This window comes from Rattus norvegicus, chromosome 5 (genome assembly GCF_036323735.1).
Source record: "Rattus norvegicus strain BN/NHsdMcwi chromosome 5, GRCr8, whole genome shotgun sequence".
Classification (NCBI taxonomy): domain Eukaryota; kingdom Metazoa; phylum Chordata; class Mammalia; order Rodentia; family Muridae; genus Rattus; species Rattus norvegicus.
Window position 1 is genome coordinate 146,998,588 of NC_086023.1, and position 10,078 is coordinate 147,008,665.

A 10,078-nucleotide genomic window follows, 5' to 3' on the forward strand; every position below is an offset into this window, starting at 1 on the left:
TCCCCAGCCCCAAGTTTTGGTTTTGTTTTGTTTGAGGCAGAGTCTCAATGTGTAATCTTGCTTGACCTGGAGCCTGCTATGTAGACCAGGCTCCACCGGTCTCTGCCTCCCTGGTGCTGGGATCAATTAGAGTTTCAAAAATTAAATATAGTTTTGTTTTGTTTTTTTAAAATTTTATGTGTCTACATGTATATGCAATCTGTGTGTAGTACCCACGAGCACCAGAAGAGGGCGTCTGATCCCTGGACCTGGAGTTATGGGCAGTTGGGAGATGCCCAATGTTGAGTGCTGGGAACTGAACTCGGGTCCTCTGGAAGAGAGGCGAGTGCTCCTAAGTCCTGACCCATCTTGCAAACAATTTAGAATTTCACTGTCATACATTTTTCTTGTGTCTGTTAGAATGCTTATGTAAAACTGACTGGTTCTACCAAATGTTTATAGGTACCAAAAAGCAAGAGAACCCGTTTCAAATTATATAGGGGGGTTGGGGATTTAGCTCAGTGGTAGAGCACTTGCCTAGCAAGTGCAAGGCCCTGAGTTCGGTCCCCAGCTCCAGAAAAAAAGAAAAAAGAAAAAAAAAAAAAGAATCACCTATACAGCTCATTTCAAATGTTACCTTTCTCCTTATGACTCACTACGTAGACCAGGCTGGCCTTGAACTCAGAGATTCTCACCTGCCTGTCTCCAGAGCCAGGGGATTAACAGTGCGTGCGTGTGTGTGTGCGTGTGTGTGTGTGTGTGTGTGTTAGTGGGCCACACCTATAATCCTAGCACTCCAGACTTCATGATCTATACGAGATCCTAACTAGAAAAGAAACAAATCTTACTGTAGCAAACTCTCTTGGGTTTGTACTTCTCTCCTTCTAAACAGATCCCAGTTTAGCTTCACAGTGACTCATCCAAGCATCTTTCAGTGGCCTACTGCAAGTTCCCAATTTCATCTGAGTGGAAGCCCCTAGGAGGCACTCTTCACACTGTGAGCCTCAGCCAGAGTCACAGCTCCTACTGCTGCCAGACTTCTTTGGAGGTTTGTCCAAGATCCACCCAGGCGCTGCTAATCAGATTTCCCCAGTCGGCCATGTAACTTTGGTCCCTTTCTGTTAGACTGGAACTTTTGCTTCTTTACTCCTGGCTGGAGGTGCACATAGTGCTCAGGAAGCTTCACAGGAACAGAGGGTGGGAATCTCAACTGCTTCTTTCTTTGTTTCATTTACTTAGTGAGGTCCAAAGACAACTTTGTAGGGATTGGTACTTTCCTTCTATCACTGGCGTTCCGGGGATTGAACTCAGGTTATCAGACCCCGTGGCATGGCCACTTTACCCACTGAGTCATCTCCCTGGCCCCCTATGGAGTTGCTTGAGGCAGGAACAGCTTTAAGCAGACAACCCACCTCTCGCCCCTTTTCCTCTCTTCAGTCTCACTTGTTTCATGTGTTTACAGAGCCCTAGGAATGGGCTGGAGAGGTGGCTCAGTGGTTAAGAGCACTGACTGCTCTTCCAGAGGTCCTGAGTTCAATTCCCAGCAAGAACATCATGGCTCACAACCATCTGTAACGGGATCTGATGCCCCCTCTTCTGCTGTGTCTGAGGACAGCGACAGTATATTCATATACATAAAATAAATAAATATTTAAAAAAAAACATTGCTCTAGGAAGCCTGAAATAATTTGAATAATTTTCTTTTCAGCTTCCAACGATGATCCGACAGACCCAGTATAGACTAGGTCAGGGGCCATGGAGCACGGCCTTTAACCCCAGCACTCAGGAGGCAGAGGCAGGCGAATCTCTGTGAGTTCAAGTCCAACCTGATCTACAAAGTGAGTTCCAGGACAGCCACGGCTACACTGAGAAACCCTGTCTCCAAAAACTTTACAGCAGTTGTTTAAGTTTTAAATTAAATTACTGTAATTTAATTTAATTAATTACTGTAATTAATGTACTGTATAGCACATCCTATGGTGGGCACCTGAAGGTCAAAAGACAACCGTGGGCACTGGGGTTCCTCCATCATGTAAGTTCCAGGGACCAAATTCGGGTCAAATTCAGCAAATACCTCGACCCTCAGAGCCATCTCACTGGCTTCCAATAATTATATATATATATATTTTTTTTTTTTGCTTTGTTTTCTTTTTTTCGGAGCTGGGGACGGAACCCAGGGTCTTGCGTTTGCTAGGCAAGCGCTCTACCACTGAGCTAAGTCCCCAACCCCTATTATATTTTCAATAATGTTTTCCAACATGAAAGTCGGGGCTGGAGAGAGGTCTCTGAGGATGGAAGCGATGATGCTTCTCAAGAGGACGCAAGTTCGATTCCTGGAGTCTCCATCAGGAGCTTCACCGCTGTATAAGTAAAAAAACTAATGTACAAGAGAAGTTACTAGGGCTGGAGAGATGGCTGAGCGGTTAAGAGCACTAACTGCTCTTCCAGAGGTCCTGAGTTCAGTTCCCAGCAACCACATGGTGGCTCACAACCATCTGTAATGGGATCCGACGCCCTCTTCTGGTGTGTCTGAAGACAGCTATTGTGTACTTACATCTAATAATTTAAAAAATTTTAAAAAAATTACCAGAAAGTCGGGGGCTGCAGCGATGTTTTAGGGGTTGAGAGCACTAGCTGCCCTTCTAGAGGACTCACAAGACAGTTTCCAACTGTCTGTAACTCAGGGTATCTGAAACCCTCACAACAGACATAAATTAATCTAAAAAAGAAAGAACCACATCAACACTTGAACAGCCTGAGCCCAGAACGAATTTGCCCCCCCCACACAGTATATGCAAATGCCCCACACAATGCCCCTCAGTTTACACTCCCCAAAGAAAACTGAAACAATACAGGGAAAGACGTGGCCCAGAAGGAGCAGGAAAACCCAGGAGTGGTGCAGTCACCTGGTAAAGAGCTGTCTAGCACATACAGAACGTGGAGTGGCTGTACACAGCTAGGATCCCAGTATTGAGGAAATGACTTGGACTTCAAGGTCTCCCTTGACACGCCAGAAGAGGGCCTGAGATCTCATTACAGATGCTTGTGAGCCACCATGTGTTGGATTTGAACTTAGGACCTCGGGAAGAGCAGTGCAGTGCTCTTAACCACTAAGCCATCTCTCCAGCCCTCCCTCTCCCTTGTAAACCATAGATTACATCCCTAAAGCTAGCTACCAAGGTCTTATGTTCCTTATGCCAGACTCATTCCTAAGGCTGAGAACCAGAGCCCCGCATGCTAGCCCACTAGCACCCTAGGACATTCTAACACTGACCCGCTCCTTTTTCCTCCTACAATCACACCTATAAGGTCACTTGCTTCTGTTTTCTGCCTGAGTCAAAAAGCATTTACTTTTCTTCCAGGCTTAATAAAGGCTGTCTCTGTGAGAGCAGGTGTTTGGGTGTAGGTAGTGTCTAATCCAGGGTCCAGTCCCTTCAGGAAGGACAGGGTAAACTGTGTACCCTACAGCTCGGTAACATTCAGCATAATTAACAATAACAAATAGTATCCTATATCAAAAAAAAAAGGGGGGGGGTTACTTTCTACAGAGGTATCCATGGGCAAGTTTAATGCCTTCCGAATTTTCTTTTTTCTGGAGACTGATCTTACAAGTTCTACTGGCAAGTCAGATTAACTCCCGAGAGTCATCCAAAAAGTCAAGCGGAAACATTTACTGAATCTCGGATGAGTTAAATATCTATAGTAGTCCCTAGAAAGAGTAGAGAAGTCAATTCCTGTTAAGGTCAAGGATCTTTTTAAAGGGTGGTTGGAAAAGGCAATCACATATTTTAGGAACCATTAACTTGGAAGGTCTTTAGCATAGACAGAAAAGTCATGTAGACTGAAGATTTGGGCAAGACAGGGAAAACCTGAATGGAGTTTGTGGTCCAGAAATCATCTTTTCCTACTACACACAGCACTGATCTAGGCCTTAGTGTGTGGGTCCTAGCAAAAACCCTACCTCCCAACTTTGGGCTAACTGGAACTGAGCAAACTGTTCTTTGAATGTCGACTGTATTCTTCAGAGGAGGAATGGCCATGTAATTCTGGGAAGATTTAGAATTAAGTCCAGAAACAATTTAAGAGCTTTGCTTTAGAAAGCTGTGTGTCCTCCAAAGTTCATGCTGAAAGTTCATTCGCAGAGGAGGAGTATGACCAGGAGCTTTTAGGGGGTTATTAGGCCGCCGTGGGGGGGGAGGGGCACTGCCCTCAGGGCGGGATTAACATCCTTCAAAAGGGGTTTGAGGAGTAGGTCTGCTCCTGGCCTTATCCCTTCTTATCCTTTTTACTAATGAAGACACAGACTGTATTTACCCTCATTATGTATGTGGTGAGGAGGTGCCATCCCGGAAGCAGAAAGCAGCTGCCAGTCAGGGGACCATAATCTGGAACTTCCCGGCATTTACAGGTGTAAGAAGTAAATACCTGTTCTTTGGTTGATCTGTTGACCAGGCTGGCTTCCAAATCAGTGACATCCGCCTGCCTCTGCTAGGATTAAAGGTAGGCAACATCGACTGTTCTTTCTTTGATTATCTTAGTAGCACATATGGGCTACAGGGTCCAAGATAGGAAAGTTTTAGGATTAAATGTTAGAACCCTTAGGGAGGCTGGAGGCATGGCTTAGCAGTTAAGAGCACTGGCTGTTTCTCCAAGGATCTAGGTTCGATCCCCCACACCCACATGGAGGCTCACAGTCATCTGTAACTCCCATCCAGGGGGATCCACCACCCTTATCTGACACCAGGCATCCACTTAGTACACAGGCAGGCAAAACACACACACACACACACACACACACACACACATATAAATCTTAAGAAAAAAAAAATAGAGACTTGAGTTTTGAACTATGGTTGGAAGGCCTCGCTGAGAGGACTGATGCCCATAGTAGGAAAGTACCTACTCCAGGCAAACTGACAGCAGGTGCAAAGGCCATGAGGCGAACAGGAACGGAAGATGGAGAAGGGATGGGTGGGGAGAGCAGGCCACTGTGTGGTATGTGGGTAATGCCCCCTAAACCCCAGGGTCTTGGGAGGCTGAGGCGGGAAGAAGTAAGACCAAGTCAGCCCAAGCAAAACCCTCATCTCATAATGAAATTAAAATTTAAAATATAAGGGCTTGGGGGTGTATCTCAACGATAACATTTGCCTAGCACATGCAAGGCCCTGGGTTCAAAATACAAACGCGCACGCGCACGCGCGCGCGCGTTGGGATGCACAAACGCATGCACGCATGCGCACGCAGGCCGCATGCACACACCATGGGGCCTGTGTATATTTTTTTGGGAAGACATAAAGGAGCCATTTAAGGTTTTGAGAGGGCTGGGCATATGGTTTGGTGGTAAAGTGCCTACGTAACATGCATAAAGCCTTGGGTTCGGTTGGAATACAGGATAACACCAGGTTCGGTGGCCCACGCCTGTAAACCCTGCATTTAGCAGGGGGCTACAAGAGAATCAGAGGTCCAAGGTCATCATAAACTACAGATTTAGGTCTAGCCTGGGCTACACGGAACCCTGTCACCCTGTCTCCAAAAGGAAATATATATCGTAAAAAATGAAAAAGAAAGGGGTTGGGGATTTAGCTCAGTGGTAGAGCGCTTGCCTAGGAAGCGCAAGGCCCTGGGTTCGGTCCCCAGCTCCAAAAAAAAGAACCAAAAAAAAAAAAAAAAAAATGAAAAAGAAAAAAAGAGATATTTTAAAAACTTATATTAACCTCTTTGAACATTACAAAATATATAATTATGCCATTGAAGACAGAAATTTGTCTAGTGCATCCCAGCACTCCCACGGAGGTAAGAAGATCAGAATTTCAAATCTAGCCTGAGTCCGCTTTAAAACAAAGAATAAATAGGTAAATAGAAGCGCGATCTAAGTGATAAAATCAGCGAAGGTTTTTAGTTCTTTGAAGACTGCTCCAGGACGCTGCAAGAACAGGGCGCCTTAGGGGTGCGGGGGTACCCCCCTCTCAGTTCCCTGCCTAGGGATGAGACTCCATGGTTAGCGGGTTTGTTTTGTTTTTGTTTTTGTTTTTTTTCCTTTGCTAGGTAGACTAAACGACTGAACCGGTAGCCATCCCATAAGAAATTAAGTGCTCTATTTCGTCAAAGTGAAACCACTCCATTTGCTAAAGTTCTGCGAATATAAAGAGTTGTAGGTGTTGGCGGCGTGTGCGGTTGGGTGCCCGCTAGGTGTGAATCCTATTCCAAACACGTCTCGGAAAGACGTGGATTATGGCTAACCGCACGGTCAAGGGCGAGTAAGCGCGCCAGAGCGCGAAGGGACCAAGCCAGACAGGTCGCCCGGTGGGAGATGCCAGGGACATTTTGCCGGGAGCCAGCTGGGGCTCCATATTTCTGCCCTCGGTTCTAAGCCCGGAACTGTCGCGTCGTGATGGAAAGCCAGAGGGTGGAGGGCGGAGTGAGAACGCCGGGCTGCAGCGCCCCGCGCCCCGCGTCCCGCGTCCGACGGCTGCAGACACGCCCGGCCCCGTGGCGCCGCCTCACCGGCGCCTTCCCGCCTTTCCCGGGGCCGGGCCGGGGCTGGAAGCCCGGCGGCGGGGCGGGCGCGGGCGGCGACGGTGCAGCCATTGTCCCGCAGCCGCGCCCGGGGCCGCCGCCGCCGCCCGCGCCTCCTTTGTGGCCGTCGCCGGCCCTCGGAGCCGCGGCTCTGCGCCCTCCGCTGCAAATGGCGCCCGGCCGCCCGGCGCACCGGCCAGGGCTGCAGCCCCGGGGCGCACCCCGGCGGCCCCGCCGCCCTCCGCCAGGCTCTCGGCCCGGCCCGCAGCCCCGACGCCCCGGCCGCCCTCCACCCGCTCGCGCCCGTGCCCGCGCAGCCACTTACCGCGGGGCTCTGGCTGCTCGCTTGCTCGCTCGCGCGCGCTGCGGAGCGATTCCCGGTTCCTGGTAGGGGAAGCACCCTGTTCCAAAGCCGAGGCTTTGCGCCCTAAAACAAGTAGCCCCAACGTGAGAGAAACAAAAGGTATTTGCTGACGTGGGCGTTGGACAGAAACGCCCGAGGGCTGAGGACACAATTAAAGGGGCAACGCACAGATTTCAGGCACCAACCAGCAGCTTCGCCCACTCCCCCTGTCCGTGCCCACACCCGACTGCACCCTCCGCAGGCTCTGGGGCGCCCAGGTTCCCCAGCAGTTGGCTGCGGATCATTCTTTTAGTGGGGAGCTTAAAATTTAAAATTGTACTTTACGTTGGAAAAGGCGCCTCCGGAGGGCAGAAGGGCTGGATCTCTAAGATGTGGGGATATTGGTTCAAGGAGAGAGGGAGGGACTTAGGCGTGCCCACAATTACTGTATAAGTACTTGTGACATTATTGTGCTTAAGTTTAACGACGTAAAATGGGAGAGATTTCCACAAAATTTCCCTTTGTCAAAGCACTTAATTCCAGGCAGTCATAGCCTTTTAGAAACCTCTGTAGTTCCCCATCAGACCATTAGAAGAGGCAAGCCCCGAGGGGCTGAGATAAGAGAACGTGATTCTTGATATAAAAATAAAACAGGTTTTCTGTTTTCAAATATAAAAACTGGTCGTAAACCAAGTTTCTCTTCTGATGTCACCCTAATCCAGAGCACACAAATATCAGGTAATACATTTCCTAAAATAGTAAACTGCTGAACTTTTACACTGTTTAAATTCCACAAACTAGTTTCCTACTCCTTCATGCTGATTGTCAAGTACTGCCTGCCAAATTGGAGGGGGGGACTCAAAATTTCAAAGCATACGTTTAATATTTTGAAGCTATCCCTGAAGTCATACCCACCAGGGTTTCTGATTTCCCAAGTAGCTATGCATTCGAACATCATTGAGAATCAATACATCCATTCAGTTCTGAATGAAAAAGAAAGAAAAGAAAGGACGGAAGGAAGAAATAGAAAGCAAAGGAACAAGACGGGTCCTAGGTATAGCGGAGGAGAAAGTTGATTTTAGAATGTGAGAGAGCATAGCCAGAGGCAGGGACATCTGGGAGAGCACAGTGTGGACAGGAGCAGACTGAGCTGTGCCCTGTGAGAAGAAAGGAGGTGCGGGAAGGGAGAAGAGAGAGCAGCATAACCAGGTACAGCAGTCAGGGGACCCAAAATTACAAAGAGGGCGGGTAGCCAAAATGCTTAGATTATATAAGGAAGAGTAGCCCAGCCCCCTGGGCAGGAGAATTCAAACTAGGGGGCAGGATAAACCAGTCAAGAGGGCCCTGTAACAGGTATGGATTGAGGGATGCAGGGAGGACCTGGCGGACCAGGTCCCCTTTGTCATGTTAAATAGGCACCCCAGCTATTTGTCCCAGGTTAGAGACCAATTTCCTAATGTCACACCTGTTTACTCCCCAGGTGCTCTGTGATTAGATGTGTTTCCTCACGGAAGGAAAGACAGAAGGAAGCTTGTTTGAAAATCATTAGGACACCAGGTGCTGTGGCACACACCTTTAATGCCAGAACTCAGGAGGCGCTGAGTTCAAGACCACCCTGGTCTACATAGTTCCAGGACAGCCAGAGCTACATAGTGAAACTCTGTCTGAAAAAAAAAGAAAGAAAGAAAGAAAATGAGAAAACAATTAGCACTGATTAGAATTACTGAATATGCTCAAACTGTTCTGACACACACATACACACACACACACACACCACACATACACACACCACACACACACACACACACACACAGAGAGAGAGAGAGAGAGAGAGAGAGAGAGAGAACTTATCCCTGAAAGACTTAGACATTATAATAAGAGGGTTTCTGTAGCAATGAGGAGGCAGCAGCAGGCAAATCTCTCTGTGCTCTTCTCCAGCAGGGCTAAGCTCAAAACAAAACAAAGATTCCCACAGCCGATTAAGTCAACCAGGAAGGTCCCTTTCCCTGTGGGGGCCTGGTGTGCAATTGTTGCAGATGGCAGAAGCCTTTTGCCTATATGGTTATCCAAACGGAAGTTGGAAACAATTCTGTAGCAGCTATTCATGCCAGATCTCAAAGCTGTCCCTAACCTAAGCCCCAGACAGGTGTGAAAGGTGCCTTTGGGAAGCCCCTGGGACAGTGGCCAGGGTTCACTTCGGCCAGGTCATCCTGTCCAGCTACACCAAGCTGTCAGATAAGGAACATGTGACTGGGGCTCTACACCGAGCCAAATTCAGGTTCCTGGTCACCAGAAGATGCCTATCTCAAGGAAGTGGGGCTTCCCCAAATGTAATGCCCATATATTTAAAGATGTGGTAGCTGAGAAGTGGCTTATCTCTGATGGCTATAGGGTCAAATACATCCTCAATCGAGATCCCCTGGACAAGTGGCAGGCCCTGTACTCCTGAGGACTCCCACTGTGTTCTCCTATACCCCCACCAAATTGTACCCAGTGGTAAATCTCACCAGTTTTGGGGGGGTAGTTTGTTTTTGTAATGGGGTTTTACTGGACACTTCGGGCTGTCTTGGAACTCCTGAGCTCAGGCTATCCTGGTGTTTCAACCACAGGAGCACCTGGGAAGGGAGGTGCGTGCCTCTGGGCCTGCCCAGAGCTTTTATTTTAGTGCTAGTGAATTAAAATAGCCAACAGTCAGGCATGGCAGAGGAACGGGCATTCTGAGCTAGCCTGGGCTATATGCCGCCTGGCCCTTTCCTCAAAAATAAATGAACAAATAAAGCACAAGGAGTTCTGTAAACATGTTCCCGGGGGGGGGGGGGGGGGGGACTAACAGCTGATGATGAACTGTATTGCAAGGAAAAAGGGAGTTTCTTTTATTTCCATCCTGCTGACCTCAGTGGCTCCCACTCTCGGTGCTCAGACACTGCCTTTTCCAGGACTTCCGTGGTCTTTCTAGCTGGTGTAGATCTTTGTTTTGTCTTCCTTGTCTTTCGTTGTTAAAACTCTCTCAGGTTCACATTCTTACAGAGGAGAACTCATTCCAATGTTTTTTAAGTTTTTTTTTTTTTTTAATTTTGTGTTTATGAACATCTTGCTAGCCTGTATGTCTGTGGGTCTTATATGAGCCTGCTGCTTCTGGTGAAGAAGAGAAAGGCCGTCCAATCCCCTGGGACTGGAGTTAGGCTGCTCCTGAGCCCCCTCAAATCACAGCCTCTGTGAGAGAGCAACCGAGGCTCTTGA

The 10,078-nt window shown here is 48.2% G+C and overlaps 1 protein-coding gene and 1 pseudogene across 4 annotated transcripts in view; one reads left to right on the forward strand and one right to left on the reverse strand.

The window, feature by feature from the left end:
• Window positions 1-7,206, reverse strand: part of Zbtb8a (zinc finger and BTB domain containing 8a) — a 28,264-nt gene extending 21,058 nt beyond the window's left edge. The window contains exons 1-2 of one of the 4 annotated variants that reach the window (XM_039109794.2): window positions 7,184-7,206; window positions 6,821-6,922 (exon numbers count right to left, since the gene is read on the reverse strand). The gene's annotated coding sequence lies outside the window, so the exon portion shown is untranslated. Of the gene's footprint in view, window positions 1-6,820; window positions 7,153-7,183 lie in introns of those variants that run through there. The other 3 variants (NM_001107913.1, NM_001399150.1, XM_039109795.2) reach the window with 3 other exon arrangements.
• A 1,601-nt stretch (window positions 7,207-8,807) lies between these two features.
• LOC120103253 (small nucleolar RNA SNORA70) lies at window positions 8,808-8,927 on the forward strand (annotated as a pseudogene).
• The last annotated feature ends 1,151 nt before the right edge of the window (window positions 8,928-10,078 follow it).